The 12,311-nt window shown below is 42.6% G+C and overlaps 1 long non-coding RNA gene across 1 annotated transcript in view; it reads right to left on the reverse strand.

The window, feature by feature from the left end:
- Positions 1 to 11,648, reverse strand: part of LOC144379815 (uncharacterized) — a 58,358-nt gene extending 46,710 nt beyond the window's left edge. The window contains exons 1-2 of the long non-coding RNA XR_013443213.1: positions 11,461 to 11,648; positions 11,007 to 11,054 (exon numbers count right to left, since the gene is read on the reverse strand). This is a non-coding gene — a long non-coding RNA (uncharacterized LOC144379815). The remainder of the gene's footprint in view (positions 1 to 11,006; positions 11,055 to 11,460) is intronic.
- Positions 11,649 to 12,311: the final 663 nt, after the last annotated feature.

The raw sequence follows: 12,311 nt of genomic DNA on the forward strand, positions 1-12,311 counted from the left end.
TGGGAGAAGCAAAACTGGTACAGTATTCTTAAAGTTTGCAGAGACCTTTTTTTAAAATTTTTTTTCTATTAAAAAGTTTACCCTCTGGAAATCCTTTCTGTTCCTGCCATGTGCCAGCAGGCTGAACAATAGGATTTCATAAACAGACTTCATGACCTGTTGGGTTTGGTCAGTTAGAAGCCTTGACTGGAGGATGGAAGCAAGGAGAGGGAATTCTGGATAGTTCTTCCTCTGGCTTTCTCTACAAGGGTCCCTTGGGTTGGCCATGTCTCCCAGAGTTCACTGCTCCTCTCAAGGGTCCTTCTCTCCCCTCAGGTTCTGATGGTCTCTCCCTGCCCTTCACCCTCTGGCTGGGTGGAAGGGGGGAGAAAGAAAAGGGCAGCTCCACAGTGACCTGCCCAGGTTCCTGCTCTATCCTGGTGATCTCCTTATTCTCCACACCAGTTGTAAAATTAGCTCGCTGATAAATATGCCCTCTTCAGGGGTCACCCTGATGAAACTCCTATTTGCATACTGCCAAGAGTCTTGTTAACAGTTCCCACTGCTCCCAACCACATTGGGGCTTAGAGAACTGCCAGACCCACCTGCCTAATACCACACAGCCATTCCTACCCTGGGGTCCTACACCTGCAATGGTTTATATCTAGGAGAAGACATACATGTCTTCTTTCTCAAATTCATAAATCTCAGCCTTGGATTTCTGTCCTCCATGTGGGAACAATAAAGTGTCCTTTCTCAGGGACCCACCAGCACCAAAGGTCCTGGTTCTTCTTCCCTTCATTTAGGAAATGTTCTACTTCATTTTCTTTTGTCAGTGAGAGAGAGGGAACACAAGCAGGGGGAGTGGGAGAGGGAGAAGCCAGTTCCCCGCTGAGCATGGAACCCGATACAGGGCTCGATCCCAGGACCCTGGAACCATGACCTGAGCCAAAGGCAGATGCTTAACTACTGAGCTACCCAGATGCCCCTCTACTTCATTTTCTATGCAGGAGTCCTTCCCATTGTACTGAGACCTAGGCTTTTGAAATCCACAAGTTATACAGACCTTTCCTCTCCTGTGTCATGCTCTGATTTCAGCATTTGCCCATCTTCAAGGTATAAATACCCCCAAATAGCGGATTTCAAGCTACCAAAGGTCTCACTGGCTTGCGTATTTCCTGAAAATGTAAACCTGTGCCTAGGTAGACCGTACAAGCCAGCACAAGGACACCATGGTTGGCTTTCTGCTTTCTCCTGACTCCTCGCTCCTGAGACAAAGTGATAAAGGACCATGAGGAGCAGGAAGATGGTGGTGAGGTAGGCAGACCCTAGGCTCTCCTACTAGAATACAACTAGATAACTATCAAGTCATCCTAAATATTCCCCAGAAATTGACCTGAAGATTGACAAACTCCACAACTAGAGGCAGAGAAGAGGCCACATCAAAGGAAGTGTGTAGATGTGGTTTGGGGGAGGAAAGGATGACAGTTACTGTGGCTAGGAAGGAGCTGTGGTCACAGATAAAGGAGTGGGGGTGAGCAAGTGAGAGGAAGACACAGGAGAATGAACAAGGAGAACATTTCCCCAAATGGTTTGGAAAATAAGGGCAGGCTGAATTTCATGAGTTCTTGCAACCAGCAGGGCTTAAAGTCTGGGGTTTTAAAGGTCAAAGGGCTTGGCTGGGGAGAGATGGCAGGCAAACAATATGGGGACAGAGCATGGAAACAGTGATCTGAGAAATGCCTGGGACAAACAGGGGGTGGTTGGGGAGGAGATATTTGTTCTTGGAGTGTGTCCTGAGAGGGAGTGTTCACAGAGGCAGTTCTCTAGGAAAAAAGGAGCTGCCTGGTACTATTTCCCTCCCTCAGCATAAATACAGAGCCACTTGCCCACATGAGCTGCCTAACTTGCCTACACCATGCCCCCTACCTGCTCCCTGGTGAAACTGCCCTTCGTGGTCATGCTTGCCTCAGTCCCAGCACAGTGGGCCTCTCCCCAAGAAGAGGAGCACAAACCCCTGCCCACATCACATCTCCTGACCAGAGACTTTTGTAGGGCCTCAGTTCAGTGGAGGTGTTGACAGGTCTCATGTCATAAGCAGACCAGAGCCAACCTAGCTGAAACTGTCCACACCCAGGTCAGGGATCAAACACTGCTCACAGCAGGCCAGGAAAGCCTCTGCGGACACTGGCCTGATGGACAGCAGCCAAAACAGAACAGCAGAGCACACTCAGCACACACTAGAGACACTCCCTGAGGCGCAAAACCCTGGGCACAACATGACCTCTTCTTCAAGGTCATTACTTTCAGGAGGAGACATAATAGTCTTTTAAGATTTTGAGAGAGAAGGAGAGACAGCATAAGCAGGGGGGTGGAGGGGGAAGGAGAAACAGACTCCCCGCTGAGCAGGGAGCCCAACATGGGGCTCAACCCCAGGACCCTGAGATCATGACCTGAGCTGAAGGCAGCCACTTAACTGAGCCACCCAGGTGCCCCATAACAGTCTTTTCTAATAACAGAAGAGACTTTGACAAAATGTGTAGAGAAATTTACCCCAAATGAAAGAATGTAAGACCATGACCAGAGATCTAAGACAGAGATGTAATAGGCTGTGGGAGAATTTGAAGCAACCACCATAAGGCTACTCACTGGGCTTGAGAAAAGATGGCCTCAGTGAGACCCTTACCACAGAGTTAAGAGTTAAAGAATCAGAGGTGAAGACGGCAATAAATGAAGTTAGATACAGGCTTGATGCAATGAACATCAGACTGGAGGAAGCAGTGCAATGAATTAATGACCTAGAAGACAAAAATAATGGAAATAAAGCTGATAAAAGGAGAACAATTATGCAACAAAAGAATAGACCCAGGGAACTCAGTGACTTCATCAAATGTAATATCATTCATATTAGAATCCCAGAAGAGAAAATGTGGCAGGAAAATTTGAGGAAATAACAGCCAAAAACTTCCCTAATCTGGGAAGGAAACAAACATCCAGATCCAGGAGGCCCAAAGAACTCCCATCAAAATCAACAAAAGCAGGCCAACACCAAGACATATTCTAACTAAATTAGCAAAGTATAGTGATAAAGAAAATATTAAAAGCAGAACAAAAGTCCTTAACTTACAAGGGAAGGCTAGCCGGAAATTTTTCAGCAGAAACTTTACAAGCCAGAAGGGAGTGGTAATATAAATTCACAGTGCTGAAAGGGAAAAATCTGCACCAAAAATACTTTATCCTTCAAGGCTGTTATTCAGAATAGAAGGATATCAAGTTTCCCAAGCAAACAAAAACTAAAGAAATTTGTGACCACTAAACCAGCTCTGCAGGAAATATTAAAGTGTTCTCTTTGAGGAGAACAGAGACACCAAAAGGGACAGCATAAAGGCAGGAAACACAGAAGCAGTAAAAATGAATATTTCTGTAAAAAACAGAAAAGGAACTCACACATGGATAGAAAATATAACATATACCTAAATGTGGTGAGGAGTTTTCTCCCATTTGAATGGGTTCAAACTTGAAAGACCGTCCACTTAACATAGACAGCTTCTTACAGAAGAGGTTATATTCAAACCTAATGGCAACCATATATCTAAAACCACTAACAGACATGGAAAAAAAAAAAATCCAAATATATCACTAAAAAGTATCAGCAAAACAGGAAAGAAGGACCAGAGAAAATCTCCAGAAACCACAAAACAGATATAAATACATATGTATCAATAATTACTTTGTACATAGACAAAACATTACAATCAAAAGACATAGGGTGCCAAGGGGGGAAAAAAAAAGACCCAAGTATATGCTGCCTACAAGAGACTCATTTTAGACCTAGAGGCACCTGCACAGTGATACTCAGGTGTTGGAGAAATATTTATCATGTAAATGATGTTCAAAAGAAAGCCAGAGTAGCAGTACTTATATTGGAAAAATAGACTTTAAAACAAAGCCTGTAACAAGAGACAACACTATATAATAAAGGGGACATTCCAACAAGGTAGAATTATAAATATTTATGCAACCAACATGGGAGCACCGAAGTATATAAAACAATTGATAACAGTTAAAAAAAAAATGAATCAGAAATGAAGGCAAAAAATGAGATTAGAAACAGGCTTGATGCAATGAACCTTAGGCTGGAAGCAGCAGAGGAATGAATCAATGACAGTACAAAGTATTGGGGGAGGGGCACCTGGGTGGCTCAGCCGTTAAGCGTCTGCCTTCTGCTCAGGTCATGATCCCAGCATCCTGGGATCAAGCCTCATGTCAGGCTCCCTGCTCCACGGGAAGCCTGTTCTTCCTCTCCCACTCCCCCTGCTTGTGTTCCCGCTCTTGCTGTGTCTATAAAATAAATAAAATCTTTAAAACAAAAAAGTATTGGGGGGAAAAAAGCTCAACAAAATAAAGAACTGTGTACCATAAGACTAGACTTAGGGAACACAGTGACTCCATCAAAAGTAATAACATTTGTATTATAGGAGTTCCAGAAGAAGAGAGAGCAAAGGGAGCAGAAAATTTGAGGAAATAACAGCTGAAACTAGGGAAGGAAATGGACATCCAGGTCCAGGAGGCACAGAGAACTCCCAAACTCTCATCAACAAAAGCAGGCCAACACCAAGACATACTGTAATTAAATTTGCAAAGTATAGTGATAAAGAAAAAATTTAAAAGGAGTAAGACAAAAGAAGTCACTAACTTACAAGGGAAACCCTGTAAGGCTAGCTGCAGATTTTTCAGCAGAAACTTGGCAGGCCAGTAGCAAGTGGCATGATATATTCTAAGTGCTAAATGGGAAAAATCTGCTGCCAAAAATGCTCTATCCAACAAGGCTGTCATTCAGAATACAAGGAGAGAGAGTGTTTCCCAAACTAAAGGAGTTCATGACCACTAAACAAGCCCTGCAGGAAATATTAAAGGGGTCTCTGAGGAGACTGGGGACACCAAAAGTGACAGTATAAAGGTAGGAAACAAATGCAGTAAAAATGAGCATTTCTGTAAAAATCACTCAAGGAACTCACACACACAAAAAGGACAAATATGTACCTAAAATATGGGGAGAAGAAAATGGGTTCAAACTTGAAAAGCGATCATTAATGTATATAGCGATTTGCAGAAAAGGTTGTATACAAGCCTAATGGCAAACATATCAAAACCACTAATAAACATGCAAAGAATCAAAAGATACCCAAATGTATCACTAAAGAATACCAGCAAAACATGAAAGAATGAACCAGAGAAAATCTCCAGAAACAACCATAAAATAAAATGGCTATAAATACATACGTATCATTACTTTTAATGTAAATGGACTAAACACTCTGATCAGAAGACACAGGATGTCAGAATGGATAAAGCAACAAGACCCATCTATATGCTGCCTACAAGACACTCATTTTAGACCTAAAGACACCTGCACAGTGATACTCAGGTGATGGAGGAAAATTTATGCAAATGGAGGTCAAAAGAAAGCCAGAATACTAAAACATATATTGAAAAAATAGATTTGAAACAAAGCCCTTAACAAGAGACAAGGACACTATATAATAAAGGGGATAATCCAAGAAGACAGAGCAATTATATTTATGTACCCAACATTGGAGTACCCAAATATATAAAACAAATAACAAACGTAAAGAAACTGATGAGAATACAAGATTATTAAGCAACTTTAACACCCCACTTACATCAATGGAAAGATAACAGAAAATAAGGAAACAGTAACTTTGAATGACACCCTGGACCAGATGGACTTAACAGATATATTCAGAACATTCCATTCTGAAACAGCAGGATACACATTCCAGCACACATGGGACATTCTCCAGAATAGATCACATACTAGGTCACAAAACAAGCCTCAGCAAATACAAAAGACTGAAGTCCTAGCATGTATCTTTTCTGACCACAAGGCTATGAAACTAGTTACCCACAGGAAAAAATCTAGAAAGATCACAAATACATGAAGGTTAAACATGCTACTAAACAAAATGGGTCAACCCAGGAAATCAAAGAAATTTAAAAATACATGGGAAAAATGAAAATGAAAACACAATGGTCCAAAATTTCTGGGATGCAGCAAAAATAGTCCTAAGAGGGAAGTGTGTGTGTGTGTGTGTGTGTGTGTGTGTGTGTGTGTGTGTGTGTGTATATATATAGCGCAATACAGGCCTACCTCAGGGAGAAAAATACCAAAGAAACAACCTAATCTTATACCTAAAGGAGCTAGAAAAAACAAATGAAGCCTAAAGCCAACCTAAGGAAGGAAAGATTAGAGCAGAAATAAATGATGTAGTAACTAAAAAATAGAACAGATCAATGAAACCACAGCTGGTTCTTTGAAAAGATGAAAATAGATAATCTAGCCAGACCCCCCCCAAAAAATATAGGTCTAAAACAAAATCAGAAAAGATATAGGAGAAATAACTACCAACACCACAGAAATACGGAAGATTATATTATGAAAAATTATACGCCAACAAATTGGACAACCTAGGAGAAATGGATAAATTCCTAGAAACCTATGACCTCCCAAAATTGAATCAGGAAGAAATAGAAAATTGGAACAGCCCAATTACCAGTAATGAAATTGAACCAGTAATTAAAAAAAACCAAAAAACAAACCGCCAACAAACAAAAGTCCAGGGCCAAATGCCTTCACAGGTGACTTCTACCAAACATTTAAAGAGTTAATACCTAATTTTTCTTCAAACTCTTCTAAATAGAAAAAGGAAAACTTCCAAATTAGTCCTATAAGGCCAACATTACCCTGATACCAAAACCAGATAAAGACCCTACTAGCCAATATCCTTGATGAACATATGTAAAAATTCTCAAAATACTAGCAAACCAAATTCAACAATACATTCACAATGTATTCATTCACAATGATCAAGTGGGATTTATTCCTGGGATGCAAGTATGTTTGGACACTTGCTAAACAAGCAACATGATACATCACATCAATGAGAGAAAGACAAAAACCCACATGATCATTTCACTAGATGCAGAAAAAGCACTGGACAAAGTACAACATCCATTCATGATAAAAGTCCTCAACAAAGTAGGTTTAGAGGGAATATACCTCAACATAAAGTCCATATATGAAAAAACCATAGTTAATACCTAAAATGGGGGAAAATAGACTTTTTACTCTAGTCAGGAACACAAGAGGGATGTCCACTGTCACTTTTTAAAGATTTTGAGAGAGCGCGCACACACGGGCGGGGGAGGGAGAGGGAGGCTCCCTGCCGAGCAGGGAGCCCAACACGGGACTCGATCCCAGGACCCTGGGATCACACTGTCACCACTTTTATTCAACCTAGTACTGGAAGTCTTAGCCACAGCAATAAGACAACAAAAATGAAAGGAATCCAAATCAGTGAGGACAAAGTAAAACTTTCACTATCTATAGATGATATGATACTCTATGTAGGAAAACCCTAGAGATTGGACTAAAACCTGGAGCAACTGATAAATTCAGTGAAGTTGGAGAATACAAAAATCAATGTACAGAAATCTGTTGCATTTCTATACACCAAAAATAAACCAGCAGAAGGAAAGTTAAGGGATCAATCCCATTTGCGATTGCACCAAAAACAATAGGAATAAACCCTAACAAAAGAGGTTTAAGTCCTGTCTTCTGAAAATGATAGAACACTGATGAACGAAACTGAAGATGACACAAAGAAATGGAAAGACATTCCATGCTCATGGATTGGAAGAATATTGTTAAAACATCTGTAATGCCCAAAGCAATCTACAGATTTAATGCAATCCCTATCAAAATACCACCAGCATTTTTCAGAGCTAGGACAAACAATCCTAAAATTTGTAGGGAACCACGGAAGACCCTGAATAACCAAAGCAATCCTGAAAAACAAAGCTGGAGGCATCACAATTCTGGACTTCAAGTTTTATTACAAAGCTATAGGCATCACAACAGTACAGAACTGGCCCAAAAATAGGCAAACAGATCAATAAAACAGACAACCCAGTAATGAACCTACAACAACATGGTCAATTAATCTCAAAGGATGAAAGAATATCCAATGGGAGAAAGTGGTCTCTTCAATAAACAGTACTGGGAGAACTGGACAGAAACATGCAAAAAGAATGAAACTGGACCACTTTCTCACACCATACACAAAAATAATCTCAAAATGGATGAAAGACCTAAATGTGAGACCTGAAACCATAAAAATCCCAGGAGAGCGCACAAGCAGTAATGTCTCGGACATCGGCCAATAGCAACATTTTCTACACGTCTCCTGAGTCAAGGGAAACAAAAAATAAACTATCAGACTACATCAAAATTAAAAACTTCTGCACAGTGAAGGAAATAATCAACTAAAAGGCAACCTATGGAATAGAAGATATTTGCAAATTATCCGATAAGGATTTATATCCAAACTATACAAAGAACTTATAAAGCATCAAAAATGAGTAATTCAATTAAATTGGCAGAAGTCATGAATACACTTCTCTATAAAAGACTTACATATGTCCCACAGACACATGAAAAGATGCTCATCATTCATCAACAGGGAAATACAAATCAAAACCACAATGAGATACCAACTCACATCTGTCAGAATGGCTAAAATCAACCACAAGAAACAACAGGTGTTGGTGAGAATGCAGAGAAGGGGAAACCTCTTGCACTGTTGGTGGGAATGCAAACTGGGGCAGCCGCTGTGGGAAACAGTATGGAGTTTCTCCAGAAAATTAAAGGGAGCTACCCTATAGTCCAACAATCTCACTACTAGGTATTTACACAGAGAATACAAAAGTACTAAACCAAAGACATACAAGCCAAATTGTGAAAACAGCTCAATTGTCCACTGATAAATGTGCACACACACAGAATATTACTCAGCCATAAAAAGAAATGGAATCCTACCATGTGCAACATGGGTGGATGTAGAGAATATAATACTAAGCAAAAAAAAAAAAAAGGCAAATACCCTATGATTTCACTCATGTGGAATTTAACAAAACAAATGAGCAAAGGGTGGGAGGGAGGCAAAGCAAGAAACAGGCTCTTAATGATACAGAACTGATGGTCACCATGGCAGAGGGGGCTGGGGATGGACGAAATAGGTGATGGGGACTAAGGAGTACATTTGTCGTGAGGAACACCAGGTGATGTACAGAAGCGTCCAATCGCTATATTATACACCTGAAACCAATCTAACCCGATTAAATAGAATTTAAAAACTTCAAAAGTGATCTAAAAAATAATTCTCTAAAAAAAGGACTATGAGGTGGGTTGGGGGTGTGGGGAGTAATAGAGAAAAATGTCAATATATCCAAATACCATTTCACCACAACTACATGTTCATTACACATCATTCTAGTGATTTTTGAGGCTGGGGGTTCCTACGTTTGGAATGCCAACCCCACAAATTTAGGGAGAAACACGCAGGTCACCTCCCCACCAAATAGGAACCCTATCCTTACAGGAGATTCTCCACTCAGAGGAGAAAGGGGCAGAGGGGAGATTCAGCAGACATGGAACATGCCGGAATTCACAAGGTACAGATCATGCAGAACAGGTCACCATTCTTAGATGCCCCCGCCCAGAGACAGGAAGAAGTCCTCCGCATTTGAAGAAGGGAGCCCACTTAGAGCCAGAATCAGAGAGAGTGCTTCTTGTTCCTGGCCAGTTTCAGACTCATTCTCTGACCACCCCCCCCCCCCACCCAGCCTACTCCACGACCACAGAGCCCCCACAGGTCTTTGACACACACAACTTTCCATCCTGTTTAGACAGCCACAGGACCCCTTGTGCCCCTTCTTCCTGTTTTCTCACTTTATGTCTCATTAAGGGTTTTTTTTTTTTTGAAGTAAAATAAGAGCAGTCTTACTATGTAGACTAAAACTACACAAACTTTAAAAATCGGAAGAAGTGAGTATATTTACCGAAGTGATTGCATGTTCAGTGTGGATTATTTAAGCCCTGGATAATCATGTACCTATCTTTCAGGTTATCAGAAATTCATTTTTCAAACTCTGTATTAGACCATGACACAGTTAACCTTACATGTTTCACTGAGTAAAAAGACATTGCTTTCTTCAGGAAATGTTCCCTTGATGTCACATATCCCCCAAATATCAATCTCATTGTAATATGCAAATTTTAGATGAGAGCCCCAGGACTTGCCTCCAGTATCTTCCACCTTGGAAAGCTAGAAAGGCAGGAGGGAACATGCTCGTGGAGTTTTAAATCACAGGAACTCCGAGCAGACCAGCTAGCACTCATATAGGCCAATACGCGATGCAAAAGTCACTAGTCATAAAGGATGGAGAACAGTTACCTGAGACGAAGCAGAGACTGAGGCTGATCACAAGTATGGTCAGTACGGCTCTATGGAGGTGGCCTCTCTGCAGGTCAGTGGGCAGCTCTAAGTGAGAGGGTGCTGTCAGCTAAGAGCCAGGTGCGGGACATAACTCCTTGAACAGGTGTGACCCAAGGCGAGACAGAGAGACCCAGCTGCTCTGGGTAACGTGAAGCATCCCCACGTTACCCTGAAGTCGGGAGTCCGGTTTCAGCTTCAGCATCAGGAGTGTGGTCCATTCTGTGGGCCAGTTTCATTCCTCTGAGACCTAGGGCACCTGGCTGGGTTCCCAGCACATTCCCATGAACGCCTTCCTCCGTTTCTATGGTCAGTGCTGTTCAAGGCTTTTAGCAACAGCTAAGTTACACACCCCCCGAAAATGGCCAGGAAAGCTCATCAAGTTTGCCAGTTCCTGTGCCCCCCGCTCAAGAGGTCCTCGTTCAGAAGGTTCAGAGCAGGGCGCCAGAGAGTGCACCCAGCAGGATCCTGATACAGGGCATTTGGGAGTCACCTCCCACAAGATGGGAGTGCAAACTGCTCATCTGGTATTCCAGAACTGTGTTTTCCATGCACTGTCTGGTTCTGACCCCTCCCTTCCCCTCCCCCCAGGACAGAGGTCTTCCTCCCAGCTCACGAAGTCAACGTCTGTTGAGTACTTTCCATTTACCAAGCACGACATTGAACACTTACCTCATTAGGCACAACTATCCTCTGAAGCAGGCACGGTTTTCCTTTTTCCTGAAGAATAAAGTGAAACTTGGAGGTCAAGTCACTTGCCCAACGTCCCAAAAAAACCACTGGGTTTTGCATATGCAAACCCAGGCCTGTCTGAAATCAGGTTCCCAATTTCAATGCCTCCAACTTGTCTTATCCATGATGGTAGAGTGCCCATCTCCATCACCACACCCCAACTTTAGAACTTAGATAAGATCAGTATACTTAACTAAGAAGTCAGAAAATCTGGTCATGTTCTTGCCAATCTCTGGAGTTGCAAGACGCTGATATTTCCACACCTCAAAACCCTTCAGTCACTAGATTCAACACAACCTACCTCTGGTCAAAGCCATCACTTGTTAGCGTTTACAACCGGCAGGTCCTTCCCCAAGCACTAAGGGACACGAGATGAAAGTGACAAAGCACCCACCTTCATAAAGCCAGCAGATGTCAACCAGAAGGGACAGACCCGATACCAGCATCCACTGGGGACCCGTTGTGGCAGCTTCAGTGGTGGGACACGAGGCAGGAGCACTGCGGCAGTGGACAGGACTCGGGCATCAGGAGAGGTTTGTAGAGAAGCCAACATCAAGGGTGCTTCTAAGCGTGCAGACATGATGCCTATTCAGGTAACAACAACGTACTGAGTGCTTCTAATGTGCCCTCCCCACATCATGTCATTAACCCGCACGGCAGCCCTACGACGAGGTGCCCCATCATCCTGTCAGATGAATGTTTAAGCCTGGAAAGGGTTCAGTAACCCCACTCACCCAGCCAGCATGAGAGAAAGCTTGGATTCCACCCTGGATGTGGCTTCCAGAGCACTGGCGTTGAACTATCAGCAGAAAAACAGGCCTGTGAGACTCCAGAGCATTTAGGAAATCAGCAGGTTGGGGAGGTTCTCAACCCGGGGGCAGAGGGCAGATTTTGGGAGGGGGGGCATGGGGTGCATGGTGGACATTAGGGCTTGTCTACATGGGTAAAACAGGGAGCCGGCCCTAACTTTTGACAAGAAGCCACATGAGATCTCACTATGGAGACCTCACTCTGGTTGTCCCCTAATGACCCAACAATGTGACAGGGAGCAGAGACAAAAAGGGTCTTTTAGGAAGCCTCCCATCATTGGGGAACTAAGGATGAAGAACAAGATGTTAGAAGCTAAAGAAGAGTGTTCTATGGCCAGTTGGGTGTGGGACCCACCAGGAGATGCCAGCTTGTTTTCAGTTTGGGAGCCTAGAACGTCGGTGACCACACAACCTGGAAGCGATGTGAAGGTGGTTA

The sequence above is a fragment of the Halichoerus grypus genome, chromosome 13 (assembly GCF_964656455.1).
Source record: "Halichoerus grypus chromosome 13, mHalGry1.hap1.1, whole genome shotgun sequence".
NCBI lineage: Eukaryota > Metazoa > Chordata > Mammalia > Carnivora > Phocidae > Halichoerus > Halichoerus grypus.